Genomic DNA, 19,880 nt, shown 5'->3' with positions numbered 1-19,880 from the left:
GTGAGTAAGGGAGAATTTGAACATAAGACAATTTTCTCCATTCATTTTGCCTTTTGAGACAAACCCAGATGGCTTGAGAAGGTTCATGTGGACACATGGTATCAGGATTGCTTAGGTCTTTTCCAAGGACTCTCTAGAAACCCCCTGGCTTATATGGGTGCTGGAGCCTTATATGGGTACTGAGCTTCATATAGGTACAGAGCCTTATATGGAGCCCTGGTGGTGCAGTGGTTAAAAGCTCAGCTACTAACCAAAAGGTTGGCAGTTCGAATCTACCAGCTGCTCCTTGGAAACCCTATGAAACAGTTCTACTCTGTTCTATAGGGTTGCTATGTGTTGGAATTGACTCAACAGCATCGGGTTTGGTTTTTGGTTTTTGAGCCTTAAATGGATACAGGAGCCTATGTGGATACTGGAGCGTTATATGGAGAGTGGAGCCTTCTATGGGTACTGGAGCCACATCTGGGTGCTGGAGGCTTATATGGGTACTGAGCTTTATATGAGTACTGACCTTTAGATGGGTAAGCTGAAACCAAACCAAACCCATTGCAATCAAGTTGATTCTGACTCATAGCAACCCTGTAGGGAAGAGTAGAACTGCTACAGAGGGTTTCTAAAACTAGCCTTTGTGGAAGTAGACTGCCATGTCTTTCTCCTGTGGAGTGGCTGGTGAGTTTGAACCATCGACCTTTTGGATAGCAGCGGAGCACTTAACCGTTGCGCCACCAGGGCTCCTTTTATATGGGTACTGAGCTTTATACAGATGCTGGAGCTTGATATAAGCATTGGAGTTTTATATGGGCCCTGGAGGCTTATATGAACGAAGCCTTATATGGGTGCTGGAGGCTTATGTGGGTGCTGGAGGCTTAAATGGGCTTAGTCTAGCTCCTTTCTGTACTCCCCCAGTAGTAGAAGACTTTTCCAGGGAGCAGGTCTGGGTGACGCTTTCCTTCCTCCTTTCTCCCGCCCCAGTTGGCCATGGCTCTGTTATGAAGCCAGAGCATCTGGAGGTCAGCCCTTCTAAGCGTGGCTTAGCGGGTGGGGAAGGCTTGTTTTAAATTTTTTTTGCCTCTCGTCTCCCCACACACTCAGCTCCCTCGGAAGAGAAGGCCAGCATAGGAATGTTAACGGCAGACTTGGTTCTCGTGGATTCGAGGCATGGTGCCACGTTTCCTTCCCTTCCGCAGAGAGCTGGTGGCGGGGGGAGGAATTCTCAGTGCCTTGCACATGGATTTTTCTTTACTGCAACATTCTTTACGAGGAGGAAGAGGGTTTCACCTGCTGTTTCTCTCAGGCAGCTGTGAGGGAAGGAACTTGGGCGTTTTGACTACAGATTTTGCGCTTGTTGGTAGGAGCTCCATAAGGGGTAAGGAAACGGCTAACTTAGGGCAAAGCTGCCAAGCTCCCAGTTTCTCCCCTTCCTGTAGCAGGAGGTCCTTCTGTACAAGTCTAGGCTCTGGGCAGCCCCTCAGTGGATGTCCCCGCGCCCACCCTTTGCTGGGAGTGCTGCAGGCCCAGAAGGCTGAGCTCGCGGTGTTGGCACGCTTGCTTCAGGTTGCCCAAGTTGGAGCCAAACAAATCTCTCCCTGACCGCACAGAATGCCACCAGTGTTCCAGACCCTTTCCTCTCGTCGGTGACTCTCTCATTCCCACCAGAGCAGTTTATGTGCATTTATTTATTTAGGTGTCATATGCTCTGAAGTTTAAGTCTAGCTCAGGGAAAACACGCACATATACGACTAAGCCTGAGAACAATGTGCAGAGCAACAAACGCAACCACTGTGAAATGTCATCGGTCCTCCCTGCCTGTTCTGGTTGTCCTTGGAGCTTAGTTCTGAAATTTCAAACATGATCTTTCTTCTTAGCTTATCAATTCTCCATACCCTTAAACTCCTTTATCCCAGGTGGGAAAAGGCGAGGGCTACCTTTGCGAACCTACACCCGTTTGCATCCATCCTTAGGGAAGCAGAGTATTAGCACACACACTCAGGCCTTTTGACACTCCTGACAGCTGTGAAGGGGGTGGTGGTCGGTGTGTGCCGTTGAACCCATTCTGACTCATAGCGACCCCATGGGACAGAGTAGAATTGCCCCATATGATTTCTCTGGCTGTCATCTCTATGGGAGCAGATTGCCAGGTCTTTCTCAGAGCCACTAGGTGCGTTTGAACCAGCAGCCTTTCAGTTAGCAGCAGGCATTTGACCTTTGCGCCACTGGGGCTGGTAGAATAAGTTTTAACAGACTGGAGTGGTGGTTTAAAGACATGCGGTGCGTTTGTTGGTAGGGCTTGAGGAGGAGGCCTCTAGCAGAGATGGGTGGGTGGTGTGCAGAGCGTGGAGGGAGGACTGAGCCAGTGGGGGCAGAAGGCTAATTAGTGCTTTGCTTGGAATACTAAGAGGTGTGGGCAGTAACTGGTGTCTAGGAGAGGAAGAGGGAAATGGAAGCCCATCGGGGGGCCTCCCAGGATTGCCATCAGGTGCACCGCCCCCCCACACTTGTGCCTCAGGGCCTGGGCTCCTGCCTAGTACCCTCTCTGGTCATTTAGCATGAGACTCCAGAATGTTTGCCATGGAAATCCAGGAGCCTGGCACACTGCCTCCAGAAGACTAGCTTTCTGGGAGGCCTGCTGAGGTGTGACCCTCGGTCAAGGCGTGGGCGTGCCACTGGGCCATGAACGTGCCCCTCTCCCAGCAGCACCTGCTCTGAGGGATGGTGCTCAGTCGCCCTGCGACCCTTGGCTGCTGTATGTTGGCTGGGCACGGAGTGGTCTGCAGCTGGCCCTCAGACGTCCCTTTCATCTGCTTTACAACTATCCACTTATCAGCCTCCCTGTTCTGGGCCCCATGCGACAGGCCAGAGACACAGCAGGGAACAGGAAGGACCAGCCACGACTTCATGTCATCAGGGGAGCAGGCAGAAGGCCACTGCTGTTGGATTACAGCTGTGATAAGGGAGCAGAGGGAGAACCCAGTGGGTGAGGAGGGTGCCTTAGCCACGGGGCTGGCAGGGCAGGGGGCCTCCCTCCCTCTGGCGCAGTTATCTGCCTCCACAGCAGGCAGCGTGGGGTGTGGATCTTGGCAGAACGCAGGGAACCTTAGGCACGTTTCAGAGTCTCAGACTCTTTCCCAGAAGTGGGGCAGAGAACTATGGCAGCCACCTCCTCCTCCCTCCCTGGCTGGAGTCAGGTTGCTAAGCTGTTTATCTGGTGAGCCCCTTCCTATTGGCGTACCCTGTTACCCTGAGTCACACTACTATTAACCAGCCCCTTATAGTGTCTTTGGGTGGCACAAGAGGTTTGCTCTCAGCTACTAATCTAAAGATTGGTGGTTTGAACCCACCCAGCGGTGCCACTGAAGAGAGGCCTGGCTATCTGCTCCCGTAAAGATTATGGCCAAGAAAACCCTGTGGAGCAGTTCCACTCTGACACACATGGGGTTGCATTAGCCCTGGGCATGGGTGGCCCTGCTAGGACTCTGTGCCTCAGGTGCGCCCACACTTTGGAGTGCCTTCCTCAAAAATGTCAACGTCCCCCACCAGTGCCTGGCACCGGCTGGGGCTCCAACCAAGGTGTGGGATCCACATTGACCTCTTTGGGGTGCTCTCCAGCCCTCCACCCTGTACAGGGGCAACCGGATGTCCTCTGTGGTTCTCCTGGGGCCCCGTGTCCAGGAGGCCAAGTTCCAGGAGGCAGGCCCTGCTGAGATCGGACCACTGGCATGGTGCTGACACACTAATTTTGAGTGACTCGTTTTTTAATGTAGACAGGGCCCCCACATCCAGGGATGGCCCTGCCCAGGGGCTACCCATTGGGCCCTCCAGCTTTGCTTTGTAGCAGTTGGCCTGGATCAGGAAGGAGGATAAGGGCTTATTGTGTGTCCCTGGGGCCTGAATGGCACTTTGTTTTCTGCATTCAGCTACACGGGCCAAGCGGCCCCACTGCTGCTGCGGTTGTAACAGTCTCGCCTTGGTGAAAAACTGGCTCCCACCCGGCTCACCCACTTCACATTGTTTCACCAAAGATCCTGGAGGACAGGCTCTGCGCCAGCAGAGGGGCTTATGTTGGTCGCTGTCGTGGGGGCTAATAACTGCGGTGCTGAGAGAAGGGCCCTCCCTACCAAGAGACCTTTGCTATGGGAGAAGGAAAAGGGGGAAGCCCCTTTGCTAAAATTGAACAAAGGGATTGCTTGATGAGAATCTAGGCCAGTCTGCGTTGGCTGGGAGGGAATGTGAATTGGTGGGAAAGCTCCTCTCCCCGCGCCAGGGGAGCAGCTGGGCAGAGGGGGTAATGATAGTGTTTGCTGCTCTCTTCCCTTCCCCTGTCGCCTTCTTGCTGTCCTCCAATGTTCTCCACTTGCCTCTCTTGGGTATGGTGCAGGAAAAGACTCCCAAGAGTTGAAGGTGACTGTTTTGTGTGGAGAGGTCCCTAGGTGGCGCAAACAGTTGGCTTTTAGCTACTGACCAAAAGGCTGGTGGTTTGAGCCTGCCCAGGGGTGCTGCAGAAGAAAGGCCTGGTGAGCCGCTTTCATAAAGATTACAACCAAAAAAACCCTATGGAGCAGCTCTGCTCTGTCACACATGGGGTCACTGTGAGTCAGAATCGACTCCCTGGCAATGGGCTTGGTTTTATTTTGTGTTGAGGCCGAAGGAATGGAAAGGTGGCGTAGGGGTAGAGAGAAAACAACCAGTGAGCTTGTTTGTTAGCTTTTGACACTCCAGAAAGCAATCTGTTCAGTTGAAACTACCAGGCCCTTTAAGACTGTTAAGAGCTGAGGTCAGCCCTCTGACCCCAGTCAGTCCAGGGATCACATCCTAGTCTCCACTTTCCGCTTCAGATGTCACAAAGTGAAGAAGGTTGTTGTTGGTGTCCCCCCACCGCCCCCCGCTTTAAGATGGATCTGTCTTGCCCCAGGCCAGCAGGGAGCGCCCTCAGAGATCAGTAGTTCTCAGGTGTGTTTTGGCTCCTGAGGGTCCATGACCATTTCAAGGGCGTCCGTGAGTTGAAATGACCTTCAGAATAATACCAAGATGTTACTTGCCTTTCCTGCTGTGTTGACATTTGCACGGATGGTGCAAAGGCAGCGGTGAGCAAAACTGCTGGCGCCTTAGCAGGAATGGGGCCGTGGGCCCAAAGTACCCGATGGTCATGGAGCCCATCACCTCCACACACTAGCAGTGAAGAATGTCCTTCACTGGACGGAGGTAACAATTACTAATTTTATTCAGTCTCTATGCTTGAGTATGTTATCAGGAGGGACCAGTCCCTGGAGAAGGATATCATGCTTGATAAAGTGGAGGGTCAGTGAAATAGAGGAAAACTGTCAATGAGATGGATTGACACAGTGGCTGCAACGCTGGGCTGAAACATAGCAACGCTTGTGAGGATGGCGCAGGACCAGGCAGTGTTTTGTTCTGTTCTACTTAGGGTCGCTGTTGGTTGGGACCACCTTGACGGCACCTAACAACATGCTTCAACATGTCTTTTTAATATTCTGTGTGAGATGGGAAATAAATATACTACATACTGAAGATAGTGGTTGTCTCAAAGGAGAGCACTTGTGGGATAGTTTGAGTCAAAAGCTGAACTAGCCTTTTTTTTTTTTCTTTTTTTGCTCGTTTTGTTTTGTTTGTTTCAGGGAAAACCATTTTTACTTGAAGACAAGTGACAGACAAACTCTGGCTATTCAGACTTGGATCTGACAGACATTTTCCTGAAAACGAACATAGTCTGTCATTTCAAAGGGAACAACAACAAGGTAACAGTATTTGTTGCCAGTGGTAAAATTAGAGCTTTTAAGAAAAAAATTAGAATTTTTGAAAACCTGAATCCACCCCTGTGAGACTATTGTTTCCCCACTGGGTAGACCACAGATGTATGGGTTTATTTTTGGACTCTCAATTCTATTCCTTGGAGGTGTACGTGTATCCGTATGCCAGTACCACACTGTCTCAATAACTGTAGCTTTGTAGTAAGTTTCGAATTTGAGAAGCGTGAGTCCTCCAACTTTGTTCTTTTCCCCAGAGATGTTTTTGGCTGTTCTGGGTCCCTTGTATTTTCATATGGATTTTAGGACCAGCTTGCCAATTGCTGGAATTTTGATTGGGATTGGGTTGAATGTGTTGATCAATTTGGGGAGTATTGCCATCTTAACACCATTAAGTTCATGAGCTTGGAACGTCTTTCCATTTATCTAGGCCTTCTTTAATTTCTTTCAGGGACATTTTGTAGTTTTTAGTTTACAAGTCTTATGCTTCTTTTGTTAAGTCCATACCTAAGTATTTTATTCTCTTCGATGCTGACATTGATTTAACTTTATGCTGTTTAAACCTCTTCCCCACCTCCTCCTCCTCAGCGAGACAGGACAGGAGGGTATCTCCACAGAGCACCTCCGTGAGACAGCGCACTGCAGTACATGTTTTGTGGTTTTATTTTGTCTGCACTGCCCTGTGCAGGAGCCACAGTAGCCGTTAACCTACGGTGGTGGTGACCTGCCTCTTGGTGCAGCGCCGGTTAATGGTAGCAGCCTAGGGAGGACCTGGCTTCTGGTCTGATTCATGGCTCCCTGTTCCTTGCAGTCATCATCCTGCAGGGGGCAGACATGCTTCTTGACTTCCCTGGGCTTGTATCTGGGCCTTTGCCTCCCTCATATTGAGGCCCAGGGCTTGACGGGAGGCGAGAAGGATTAAGGCTGCTATCACAAAGGGTGACCCTGGGGGTCATTTCTCTGGGTGTCCGTAATTGCCAGCCTCTCTGAGGTATTGCAGAAATACACCACCTCCTGGGTTCTCATAGCCACTTCACAAGAAGACACGCGAATCCTTCTGCGTTGTAGAGACCAGGAAACTAAAGCTCAGGTTACGTAAATCCCCAGGTCAAAGACTGAATCCGGTGTTGGAGCTGCAATCCACACAGTTTCCCAAGCTCACAGCTGTGGTGCTGGAAGAGGGGACCAGGGGCTGCACGTGAGCTGGCAGGAGAAAGGGAATGGGGCTTTCCTGGAAACTACAGGGCTCTGTCCACACCAGCTGCCATGGAGTCGATTCCGACTCATGGTGGCCCCACGTGTGTACTCCACAGGGTTTTCAATAGCTGTGACCTTTTGGAAGTAGATCACCAGGCCTTTCTTCCAAGGTGCCTCGGGGTGGATTTGAACTGCCAGTCTTTCGGTTAGTAGCTGAGTGCTTAATTGTTTGCACCACCCAGGGACCCCCTGTTAACACTAGAGTTGGATCAATCCAGGAAGAGTTGCTTATTGGCCATAGCTGGTATCACAAAGTAGTTGGCTTGTTGCATCTTTCTGGGGGTTGTGAAGAGACAGTGGAGGCCTGGAAACCTTAGCCCATGTGCCCCTTACCCTGTGGCGTTATCCTGTGGAGGTTTGCTCTGGGGGAGGCAAGACCTGCATGTGGTCCCCCAGCCACTTGGTGAATTCTTCACGTGTAGGACCCATCACCCTCTCTCTTCATTTGTCCATAGCTAGAGCACCTCACATTCTGTTGCCTAGTGGCCCTTCCTTATAAGCTTTCTGAATACATGAAAGATGGCCTGTCTGCCTGTTTTGCTTCATAGAAGTTGTACAACTTCTTGGCCTCCATGGCTGGGTCCTGAATGCTGAGGAGAATGAGGGAGCAAGGCCCTTAGGGGGTCCCGATGCCCTGGTGGTGAGAGTGCTTACGTGGGATGGACCATTGCCAAGACAAGGGAGTCGTCTGGGGTACACGGACTGCTGTTTGTCATCTATGTCCCCTACCCGGGAGCCAAATGCACACCAATGTCATTCTCCACTTGGAATCACTGACTGGAAGATGGCCTGTCTGTCACACCCAGGCTAACAGCATTGTTTTAACAGCTGAGCAACCCGTTAAACAGGACAGCCAGGAGTAACTTTGCCCCGTGGCTGTCTCCCTCCTCCCCACTTCGTGATAATTGTTGGCTTTGAGGGTACTTTACAACCGCGTACAAAACTAATTGCTGGGCTTTTTCAGGGCTGGGTTTTCTGCACCGACCATTAAGTTTCTGTATGATGCTGTCAGTGGTAGGGGCCCTGCCCTCCTCCCCAGCCTGGTTCTCGCGCTGACACTCCAGCGCACCAAGCCGTGCAGTTTGTGAATACCCCACGGCCAGATGGCACCCCTGTCACGCCGCCCCTCCTCCTGGACTGTTCCCCTCGTGTCTCTCCCCCAGCCCACCTGTCCGTCCCCTTCTCATCTCTGAGTTCCACCTCCATGCAGCTTTCCTGGCTACCCCCAACTTGGAGCCGCTGGTTGCCTCCTCCAGGCCCTGGCTCTACCTGCTGTTTCTCCTTTCACTGTTATTGACGTGTTGGCCTCTTCCCACCTGAGCTCCTGGAGGGCAGGACCAGTCAGCTTTGTGTCCCCAGTGGCTGATGGAGACTGAGAGCAGCAGCCCTGGACTAAGCAGACATGTGGCATTGCCCCTGGTGATGCTGATGGTATCTTCGGTACAGTCCACATCTAGGCAGTGCCCACTCTCGGCAGAGCTGAATAAGGTAGGGCCCAGCTCTCCAGCAGCTTCTAATCTAGGGGGAGGAGTAGAGACACCTGTTCAGAAGGTAACTGTTCTCTTGTGTGATCTCCATGAAGTGAAGCATGAACGGAGCTTGGGCTGGCCCATGAGGAGGGATCCATGGGGAGTGGCAGTGCTGTTGTCCCTGGCCCCCTCCAAGCACTAGGGAGCTCCAAGCAAAGCCTATCCGCTCAAGGACTTCCGCCCTCTCAAAACACAGGTGGCTGTGTGCTTCCTGGGGCTGTCCCAGCTCCAAAGCTGGCGACTTCCTTTGTTGATCTTGTCCCAGACGCCAGGTGCCATGGGGAAAAGTACCAGATTACGCAGCGTCTCTGGGCTGCCAGGAGCAGATTATGAGGACAGGGTGCGTGCCCAGCCAGCTGAGCCTGTTTGGCCACCAAACACTCTCGGCCTCTCACTTCTTTGAGTTCTCCAGGGCGTGGAGACTTACCACAGTCAGGAAACAGTACAATCGTAGGGCCTGCTTCTCCTTCCTGTCTGAGCCCCCACTCACGAGGAAGGTCCTACTCCTAGGAGAAAAATTGGGAGCCATTGGGAATGGAAACTGGGCATCGACAATCATCTTCCTCATTTACTGAGCCTTCACACACAACCCTGAAAGGTATGTGTTATTCACCCCCATTTCACAAATGAGAAAATTCAGACCTGGAGGTTAAATGACTTGCCCAAGGTCACACACATACGTCAGAGTTAAGACCCAAGCCCAGGTGTGCCTGACACCAAAGCCATCCTCTTTACTCTGTGTCCTCCATGAGCACTGAGTGTCACCAAGTGTTGCCAGCAAATTGAGAGCATCTGGGAGGGATTCCCACCCTTCTGGATGTAGGCCAGTTCCTAACCCAGGGATAGCCACCCCGTAGCTTGTACCTTTTCCCAAGTAGACTCAGAGTGTCAAGTCCTTCTCAGACCTGGACTTTGGGTAACCTGTTTTCTATGCTCATGTATGAGGACCCTAACACTCCTCTGCACCAAACCCAAGAAGCAAACCCACCATTGTCAAGTCTGTTCTGATTTGTAGCAGCCCCATAGGATTTCCAAGGCTGTAAATCTTTATGGAAGCAGACTGCCACATCTTTCTCCCGTGGAGCTGCTGGTGGTTTCGAACTGTCGACCTTTCAGCTAGCAGTCGATTGCTTTAACCACTGAGCCACCAGGGCTCCTTCTCTTCTGTACAGTGGGGACAAGTGTCCCTCCTCTCTTCTTCCCAGTGGTGAAGGGAGATGGAGGTAACATGCCTGAAAGTGCTTTGAAGAAATAAACTAAAATCTCATGCCACAGAAATGTCTCCCAGCTATGGCCTTCCTCTCAAGCTTGGCTCCAGGCTCGCCCCTGGAGGAGACTTAGACCTGTGTGCAGGCCTGATGCTGGCAGTTCCCTCTGGCCTATCCAGCAGTTCACCAGACAGATGGCGAGTCTCGGTGTGGGGGATAGGGAGCCAGTGGGACCTCAGCCTCCAGTTGGGGAAACAGCACCGATGCCTGGCCGGATGCCGGGGTGATGACAAGGATTGTCACAGCTCAGAAGGTGTGGCACTTGGAGCAAGGAGTTTATGCTGGCTTGTCACCTCAGTGTTCTAACTGACCCCTGTACTCTCCCTGTTCCTGGTAGGAGCCTCTGGTTTGTGTACCTGTCTGGCTTCCTCTTCCAGGACCTCCGGCCACCCGCCTGTATCAGAGTTACTAGGGGCCAGCACATCCTTGGTGGGCTGGAGGGGTGGCAGAAGGCTGCCTGTTGTCAGCTCTGGGAAGAGATGGGGAAGAGGTGGAAACGGAAGTGCCTGTGCAAATAGGGGTATGCAGGCTCCTCCCAGGCTGAGGAGACTCATTCGCATAGAGACCCCAGCCTTAGGAGCCCTACCTGGGTCAGGCGTACCTGTATTCCATTAGCAGGCTCTGACCCGACTTCCTGGATTTTGCCTCCCTATACTGCAGTGATGGAAACCCTGGTGGCATAGTGGTTAAGAGCTACAGCTGCTAACTAAAAGGTCAGTAGTTTGAATCCACCAGGCATTCCTTCGAAATCCTATGGGGCAGTTCTAGTCTGACCTATAGGGTCACTGTGAGTCCGAATCGACTCAGTGGTAATGGGTCTGGTTATATGTCCTGCAATGAGTGCTCTGAACTAAGAAGGTCCCCTTTGAGGGATTAACCTTGGGTGCAGGAGGCTGGGAGTCCCTGGGTGGTACAAATGGTTAATGTGGGCTCAGCTGCTAACCAAACAGTTGGATGTTCCAGTCTACCCACAGGCACCTCAGAAGAAAGGCCTGGCAACCTACTTACAAAAAAAAATCAGCCACTGAGAACGCTGTGGAGCACAGTTGTACTTTGACACACATGGGGGCGCCATGAGTTGGCTTGGACTTGACAGCAGCTGTTTTTTTTTTTTTTTCTTTTTGCAGGGGGCTAAACAAAAGGTGGACAGTGACTTGTTCCAGGTGCTTCCTCCCCTCACAGCTCAGCCTGTTTCGTTGGTGGTGGTTGGGGGGTGACATCCAGTGGGTGGGAATTTTATTCCTGTCCTTGACCGAGTGGCCTTCAGGCTGGCTCTACATTAAACTAAGTGAACTGGGTGGGTTTAATAGTACATCTGAGCATTTAAAAGCCTACTCGCTAATGGAATTATAGCAGGCCAGCAGCTCAAAGGAGACACTAGTTACATACACCTTCAGGAGGAAATCGGTCACCTGTTCCTGTGGGGAAAGAGACCACACGGTGACCAGTTTGTTGGTGGACAACCTGAGTGTAGGGAAGTCTTGGCAGGAAGGAGGAAGACAGTCCCCTCCTCCCACTTTTCCTTTCTGTCAGATCCTCTGCTCCTTCCTGGGCCAGACGCCCCATCCCTCTCCTAGCTGGCCCTCCCGGCCTGGCCCTCCCTGCTCTGCCAACACCCAAACACACTGCCCTTTAATCCTCCACCAGTGGGTTTGGACTACCTTTCTCCCAGCTTACCCCTGACCTGTTTTGTTTGTTTGTTTTTTCCCTTCCCTCAAACAAATAGTCTGCCTGAGGCCCGCCCTGAGCCGTAGACTGGCTTATGAGCAGCCTCCCTCCTGAGCTGCAGGGGTGGGGGCAGTTCTGGAAAGTCGTTGACAGGGGCTTAACCTGGAGCATCAGTTATAAACAGGCAGTTGAGGGGGGCCCACATTTGGGTGTTCCAGCATTGGGAACAGCATGGCCTCCCAGGGACTTTCCAGACCAACTGGCAGGGTAAGAGGGGTGGCTTTTCGGGGCCCCTAGGCACATTGTCCTGGGCAGGGAACATGCATTGCAGCTGTCATCCCTCTTCCCTTGGAATATGGCAGCCTTCTAATACTTGGAAAAGGAGTGGACAGGGATTCTGGGAATAGGTCCTTGGGAAACGTGAACCCAGTGGAGGATGGGGTCATTGCTCTAGTGCCTTTGTGGACAGTCTGATTAGGGCTGGGCAGAACCAAGGACCATGAGTTAGGCAACCCCTGCTCGGCAATGAAAGGGGTTCCACCAAGACCTGGGGACAGAGCAAGATGGGCCAAACATGCCTTTGCGTGGTGGTGGCAGGGGGCTAGGGGAGAGGCCATGTGGTTCCCTGTGACTGCAGTCCGCTGTGAAATGGTGAGGCTGCCAGTGGTCAGAGGAGGGTCTGCTGTGAGTTCAGGACCAGGCCGGGTGCCCGGGGTACAGAGGTGCCATGCCCCAGCTCCACGGCCAGCTTCGGCTTTCACGAAGTGCCTTGGAGCCCCAGGGCAAAGGCTTGCCTTTCCTTTAGGAACCTGGGAGATGGGAGGGCCACAGTCAGCTGTCTTCAAGATCTGGATTTGTGATTATATCCTAGAGGGGATGTGGAGAAGCACGTAACTGCCTGTGTTTTGGGAAACAAGCTCCTGACATTTGAGTAGAGTCACTGCTCAGATCTAAAGGGAGAGAATTTCGCTTGTTTGCTTAGAAGGAAACCTTTCCCTCAGTTCAGGGGGAGGAGGAACTGAAAAGGCCCCAAAGGGCTCCAAATTCTTTATCTTAGAGGCAAGCAAGCCAGGCCAGACTCTTCTCCAAGTCATGGGATAACGCCTCAAGGAGAAGGGAGGCTCTGGCTCTGAGTGTGTGCTTGGGGGGCAGGGCAGAGGGACACCGGTGCTTCCACTGTATTTTCCTCTGCCTGGTCCCAGCTTTCTCTGAGATCAGAAGTTGACAAGGAGTGTGCCTTTTACTCCCTGATATATTTCTAGACGAGGAGATGGGCACTGAGCTGGAGTTAGCCCCTCAGTCAGCCCTGCTGACTTTGATCTCCGTAGGTACCTTTTCTCCCGACACATCAGGAAGGCTTCTGAGTCGAGGAGACGACCACACCCGCTGATCCGGGTGGATCGGGAGCGATCCGATGTGCGCACTGGCTTTTTTCCGGCTGCTCCGCCTAGGCAGTCGGTTTCATGAGGCCAGGGTACTCTCTTGTGTCCAGCTTATCTCCAGTGCCCAGCAGCACCTGGCATGTGGCAAAGGCTCAATCAATATCACATGAAAGAAGGAAGGAAGCTAAGGATTGGTTTTTTGCTTATTTTTCCATTAAGCCTCTCCAACCATGTCTTCTATTGGTTCCATACTAGTCTTCCAAGCTGGTCATCATCTACTTGGTGCCACCTTCCCATGGCCTAGAGAGTTCCCATTACCACAGGGGGCACCACCCTGGTTCCCACCTGAATCTTCTCCTTTGAGTTCCTGGGCTATATCATACCAGTTCTATTTGTTCCCCCTCCTCAGACTGTACCTTCGGTTTTGTTACTGACTCTGTTCGTCCTCCTCGCGTTTCTATGGGTCCATCCTTACCCTCTGCTCTTTTCTCGGAAGGGTTTTGAGAGAGGGCATGCCCGGTAACAGTTTGGTTTGGGGCCTGTGGGTTTTCAGACTCTCAGGGAAGTTAGTTCCCCTGAGTCACCAGCTAATAAGCTTCACGGGGCCAGGACCAGGATTTGAACCAGGTCCACCAGGCCCTGACACTAAATAGAACCAGGTTAGACCACATTCCCAGGGAAGGGTGGTGGGCCCTGCTGTTCCCACTCACCACCCATCCACATCACCGTCACTGTGAACGTGAATGTGAACAAGAGTGTGGGGGTCCTCTGGGCCTCCATGACACTCTAGTTGACGCTCCTTCACTGCTCTACCCTTGCTTGGCTTTCTTTGCTTTCAGAGGTCTACTTTTGGGTATAAAAAACACGTTGCCTTTGAGATCCTTCTGACTCGGACTCACAGTGATGCAGTAGGACAGAGTAGAACTGCCCCATTGGGCTTGCAAGGCTGTAAACCTCCACAGATGCAGACCGCCACATCTTTCTCCTGCGGAGCAGCTGGCAGGTTCGAACCGCTGACCTTTCAGTCAGCAGTCGAGCGCTTAACCACTGCACCACCAGAGCTCCTCTTTTGCATATACTAGGGGCTTAATGTTGACTGAGTGATTGATACCTTAGGTTTTGAGCATACTCATCTTGCCTTCTCAACCAGGTGTAAGTTTTTGAAGACAGAGACCACTTTTTATATTATCCTTCATCCCTCAATGCATGTTACTGCCTATAGGTACTCAATAGGTACTTTACGGCTTTGACTGATAGTCAATCACAATTCTTGGAGTATGTCTTGTGGTGTACAGTTTATGAAACCAAAGGGAGAACCTGAGGCTTCACATCTAACAGGCTCCCGGTTGGCAGCCCTCCGGGCTGGGTGACTGTAAAGTGGTAGTAGCATAAAAAACCTGTCGAACTTCATGGGGAGAGAGGCGAATCAATATCACCATCATCCTAAAGCTGATTCCTATGAGGCAGGGGTCAGACATACCTCCACCCTCCAAACTTTACACCATTTCCGACGCCAGCCATCCCTTGCCCGGCACTCTGTACGTCTTTGCTGGTTGGGCAGTTTGTTGCAATGGCCACACAGAACTCACAGAGTATCCTCAACAATTATGGGATTTATTAGGGAAGTAACAGGTTAATCTGAAGGCAGTTGCAGCAGTACATCGATAGGGAACTGCCACAAATTCCAGCTGGATTCAGAAGAGGACATAGAATGAAGGATATCATTGCTGATGTCAGATGGATGCTGACTGAAAGCAGAGAAGACCAGAAAGATATTAACCTGTGTTTTATTGACTATGCAAAGGCATTCGACTGTGTGGGTCATAACAAATTATGGATAACTTTGTAAAGAATGGGAATTCCAGAACACTTAATTGTGCTCATGAGGGACCTGTACTTAGATCAAGAGGCAGTCGTTTGAACAAAACAAGGGGATACTGCATGGTTTAAAATCAGAAAAGGTGTGCACCATACCTATTCAGTCTGTATGCTGAACAAATAATCTGAGAAGCTAGACTATACGAAGAAGAATGTAGCATCAGGATTGGAGGAAGACTCACTGACAAGCTTCGATATGCAAATGACACAATCTCGCTTACTAAAAGCGAAGAGAACCTGAAGCACTTACGGATGAAGATCAAAGACCACAGCCTTCAGTATGGATTACACCTGAACATAAAGAAAACAAAAATCCTCACAACTGGACCAATAAACAACATCATGATAACCAGAGAAACTATTGAAGTTGTCAAGAATTTCGTTTTGCTTAGATCCACAGTCAAAACCCATGGAAGCAGCAGTCAAGAAATCAAACGACATACTGCATTGGGCAGATCTGCTGCAAAAGACTTCTTTAAAATGTTGAAAAGCAAATATTTTACTGAGGACTAAGGTGCGCTTGACCCAAGCCATGGTATTTTCAGTCGCCTCATATGCATGCAAAAGCTGGACCGTGAAAAAGGAAGATCAAAGAAGAATTGACACTTTTGAATTATGGTGTTGGGGAAAAGTATTGACTATCCCGTGGACTGCCAGAAGAATGAACCAATCTGTCTAGGAAGAAGTACAGCCAGAATGCTCATTAGAAGCAAGGACGGCAAGACTTTGTCTTGCCTACTTTGGACATATTATCAGGAGGGACCAGTCCCTGGAGAAGGACATCGTTCTTAGTAAAGTAGAAGGTCAGTGAAAAACAGGAAGACCCTCAACAAGATGGATTGACACAGTGGCTGCAACAATGGGCTCAAACAGCAGCGATTGTAAGGATGGCACGGGACCGGGCAGTGTTTCGTTCTGTTGTACGTAGGGTCACTGTTAGTTGGAACTAACTCGACGGCCCCTAACAACAACAACAGTGTCCCAAATATTGATGGGGAAATATTTATGCTAAACAATTTTACGTTGTTTATCTCAAATTCAAATTTAACTTAGCAGTCTGTGTTTTAATTTACTAAATCTGGCAACCTTAGAACAATAGCTTTATCTTGCTTGAGAAGAGAGTTCAGAAGCATTGGAAAGGAATTCTGCAGCTGATTTATGTGGGAAGAGATTCAAGTAACAGCCTTGCCGTTCACATTTCTCTGGCCAGGTTGTGCTAAAGAGTACAAGTCTCTGATTCCCGGTACATTTTTTTTTCCTCCCTAAAGAAAAAATATTAAAATGACATTCTGTAGAAACTTGCCAAAACACAGCTTGAGAACTGCCTCGTTTCTCATCCTCTGAGGTTAGGTAATCACAACAGAAATTTAAGAAATCTCTTATACCATCAGTCTAACATTTTGCTATTCCAGGAGAAATCACTTGCCCTAAACCAACTCATTCAGAAAACTAAATTCTTTAAAAATTCCCTCAGAGGGAACTTCCACTGTGTTTTCTCATCTGTGCCTTTTGCTGCTCTGAGTGGCCAGACAGTTTTCTTAAAGCTTGCTCTCAATCCTCTTTGATGCCACGTGAACTCATTCCTTCTGGTTCTTCTTGGAGCAGCTGTGGCAACCCAGTAACCTGGATGTCAACAGGAGGCCTTGCCATCTCCAGATTAACCTTCCTCGGGCCGCCGGCTTTGCTCTTTGGGTTGTGCCTCCTGGGATGTGGTGGCTTCTCGACCCTGAAGAGTCGGAGCGAAAAGCTAAGGGTCATTTTGGGCTTTGGCTGAGTCAGTGCCGCAGGCAGTGTCTGTATCCCAGCCAGCTACGTCCTTGAAGTTGCCTGTATCCGAACACGGGCTGTTTTAAACTGGGGCTGTCCTGGAACACCTGGGCTCTTCGGTCTTGGAGGAGTGAGTGTACCTCATTCAGTTTGAGGCCAGGCTTTCACCTGAGCTGGAGCCTCGACTTGGCTCCATCCTGTGTCCTCTTCCCTCACTTCTTAGGCCTCTTTCCCCTTCTTCTTCCTAAACAAATAAACAAACCCTGTTGTCATCAAGTCGATTCCGACTCATAGCAACGCTGTTAGAGTAGAACTTCCCCATAGGGTTTCCAAGGAGCAGCTGGTGCATTTGAACTGCCAACCTTTTGGTTTTCAGCTGTGCTCTTAACCAGTACACCACCAGGGCTCCTCCTCCTTTCTATAACTCGCTAAATGCTCTCTCATGTAGGGTATCTGCCACACTTGAATGGATTCATATCTGGTATACATAAAGAATGATTACAATTCAGTAAGAAAAAGACAAAGGAGCCATGATAGCACAGCAGTTTAAGTGCTCAGCTGCTAACCGAAAGGCTGGCAGTTCGAACCCACCCAGCAGCTCTACGGGAAAAAGAGCTGGTAGTCTGTTTCTGTAAAGAATAAAATCTGTTGCCATCGAGTTGATTTCAACTCATAGTGACCCTTTAGGACAGAGTAGAACTGCCCCGTGGAGTTTCCAAGGCTGTAAAGCATTACAGGGGCAGGTTGCCTTATCTTTCTCCTTTGGAGGGAGAAAGGGTTCAAACTGCCGACCTTTTAGTTAGCAGCCAGTCACTTAACCACCGTGTCACCAGGGCTCCTTTCCATAAAGATTACAGCCTAGGAAACCATGGGGACAGCTCTACTCTATCACATGGGGTCACTATAAGTCAGAATCTATTTGACAGAATCCAGCCACAAGAAAAAGACAACCAACTCAGCAGAAAAATGGGCAAATGATATGAACAAGCAGTTCACAGAAGAGAAAACCTAAAAATATATCTTCGAGTTTGAAGAAATACCCAACTTCACTAATGATCAGGGAAAGGAAAGTTAAAACAAGATACCATTTCATACCCATGAGATTGAGGAGAAATTAAAGTCTGACAATACAAGGATTTGCAAAGATGTGGGGAAGGAAAAATTCTGTGGTATTACCCGTGGTGCAAGAGTTAAGAGCTTGGCTGCAAACTGAAAGGCTGTCAGTTGGAACCCATCAGTGTCTCTGTAGGAGAAAGACCTGGAAATCTGCTCCTATAAAGATTTCAGCCTACAATAGCCTATGGGGCAGTTCTACTCTGTCACATGGGTCTCTGTGAGTCGAAATTGACTGGATGGCCGCCAACAATGACCACCAGTGGCTGCAGTAATAGTAAGGACAACTACTTTGGCAATATTTGACAATATTGACATTTAAAACACGCCCACTATCTGATGCAGCAGTTCTAATTCTATGTCTATACCCTGGAGAGATCCTTGCACATTTTGTATATAGGGCCACAGTTATTTGTTTTAACCTTTTTAATTGACTTTTTATCTTGGCTGTTTTCAAACATACACAGAAGTGGAGTGAATCGTATAATGAACTCCACGTGCCTGTCACCACCCTCGACAGTGACCATTTCCATAAGGAAAAAGGGTTTTTGCAGATGTGATTAAATTAGAGGTCTTGCCATGGGGAGATTGTCCCGGATTGTGTAGGTGAGCCTGAAGTCCAATCAAGCGTCCTTAGAGGGGCAGAAGGGGAAGACACGAGGCGACGACAGGCAGGCATTAGAGTGATGTGGCCACAAGCTAAGGAACCTGGGCAGCCACCGGAAGCTGGAAGAGGCCAGGAACGGATTCTGCCCATGAGCCTTCAGAGGGAGCACAGCCCTGCCGACGCCTCGATCTTGGACTTCTGGTCTCGAGGGCTGTGAGAGAATAGGTTTCTGGTAATTTGTTACAGCAGCCTTGGGAAATGCATAGAGGAAGCTGATGGGATGCCTCCCAGTCCTTTCCAGGTGGGACTCTTGTCATCACGCGGAACCCTCAGGGAACCTTTCAGCGCAGGAGTGCCTGTCCCTCAGTTCCAGGAACCTTTGGTTGATAGCTCTCCTCCCCTCTCTTCTCTGTCTCCTCTCTTTCTGGGGCTCTCTGCTAACTGGATATTGGACCCTCGGGCCGAGTCTCTTATTTTCTTACCTTTCCTCATATTTTCCATGTTTTAGTCTTTGAGTTCTGTTCTTTTTTTTTGATGATGTCCTCAATGGTCTTCTCATTCTTCTGTTTATTATGTTTAAAATGTCTACAACTCTATTTTTAATTTCCTAGAGCTGTTTCTTGTTGCCTTTTTAAAGTAGCTGCCACCTTTTACTTAATGGGTATCATAGCTTCTCTTCAGTCTCTGAAGAGATTATAGTTCCTTCCAGTATCTTACTTTTCTTCTCAGCCCCCCCACCCCCATTTGTCTTGGCATCTATCTTCAGGTCAGAGGCTTGCTTTCTTTGGGTACCTGGTGATTTGGGGCTGCTCGCCTCTATGGGGGAGTGCAATACTAATGCACAGGTGTGGGAGCTGAGGTGCCAGGCAGGCTTGTTCTGTGGGGATTCACTAAAGGCCAGTGACTGCAGGACTTCTGTCTTGGGCTAGTGAGTTTCCCAGAGAGGAGTCCTCTGGCTCACTGCCTGGCTACGCTTTGTGGAAGCTCAGGGCCTCTTAGTCTCCCAATTCGGTTTTATCCCGTGCCGTCTGGAGCCTCACTCCCCGAGCCGGGCCTGATGGCCGTCCTTGGACCTCTGCAGGGACCGAGACTTTGTCTCCTGAGAGGTGCCAGTGCCTGATGGTAAACAGCAGGCCTGGACCCTGGTGGCCGGGTGTGCACCTGGCTCTGATACTTTCTAACACAGGTGACTTGGCCCGACCTGTCTGAGCCTCAGTTTCCACAATTGTAGAGCCGGGAGCAGCAGGTGTGCCCATTGCGGAGGGCGATTGTGAGGATTCAGATAATTAAAACAGAGAACCTCGCTGGCCAAGCCGTGGGCGTTTGCTGTGGACCTCTGTGGGGCCTGGTGCCAGCTGGCCACCTGGAGAGAGGGGCCTGGGGGGCTAGCCCCCTTCGACTCTGACCGGTCTTCTGCCTGCAGCCCCACCCCTCACTCCCACCATGTGAGGCACCCTAGCCGATATTTCTGAACTTGCCAGCAGTCTACAGCTTCAATCAGCTTCTTCCTCCACCGTGCTCCGCCATTGCCATGGGGCCGCTTGCTGGCCATCCAGAGTCTATTGCCCTCTCTCATCTGCTGCTGCCCTCGTTCCCGTTCTTTGTTCTTGTGGGTTCCTACTCTTAAAAAAAAAAAATTCGTTTACCGG

At 50.4% G+C, this 19,880-nt stretch overlaps 1 protein-coding gene across 13 annotated transcripts in view; it reads left to right on the top strand.

Annotated features, from left to right (window-relative positions):
- Positions 1–19,880, top strand: part of PC (pyruvate carboxylase) — a 90,066-nt gene that overhangs the window by 30,365 nt on the left and 39,821 nt on the right. The window contains exon 1 of one of the 13 annotated variants that reach the window (XM_049892603.1): positions 25–5,753. The exons of 9 other annotated variants lie outside the window; for them this stretch is intronic. The gene's annotated coding sequence lies outside the window, so the exon portion shown is untranslated. Of the gene's footprint in view, positions 1–24; positions 5,754–5,775; positions 8,508–9,058; positions 10,980–19,880 lie in introns of those variants that run through there. 3 more of the 13 variants (XM_049892608.1, XM_049892612.1, XM_049892609.1) reach the window with 3 other exon arrangements.

This window comes from Elephas maximus, chromosome 7 (genome assembly GCF_024166365.1).
Source record: "Elephas maximus indicus isolate mEleMax1 chromosome 7, mEleMax1 primary haplotype, whole genome shotgun sequence".
In the NCBI taxonomy this organism is placed as follows: domain Eukaryota; kingdom Metazoa; phylum Chordata; class Mammalia; order Proboscidea; family Elephantidae; genus Elephas; species Elephas maximus.
The sequence above is the reverse complement of the archived record's forward strand: the minus strand, read 5'-3'. Positions and strand labels throughout refer to the sequence as shown.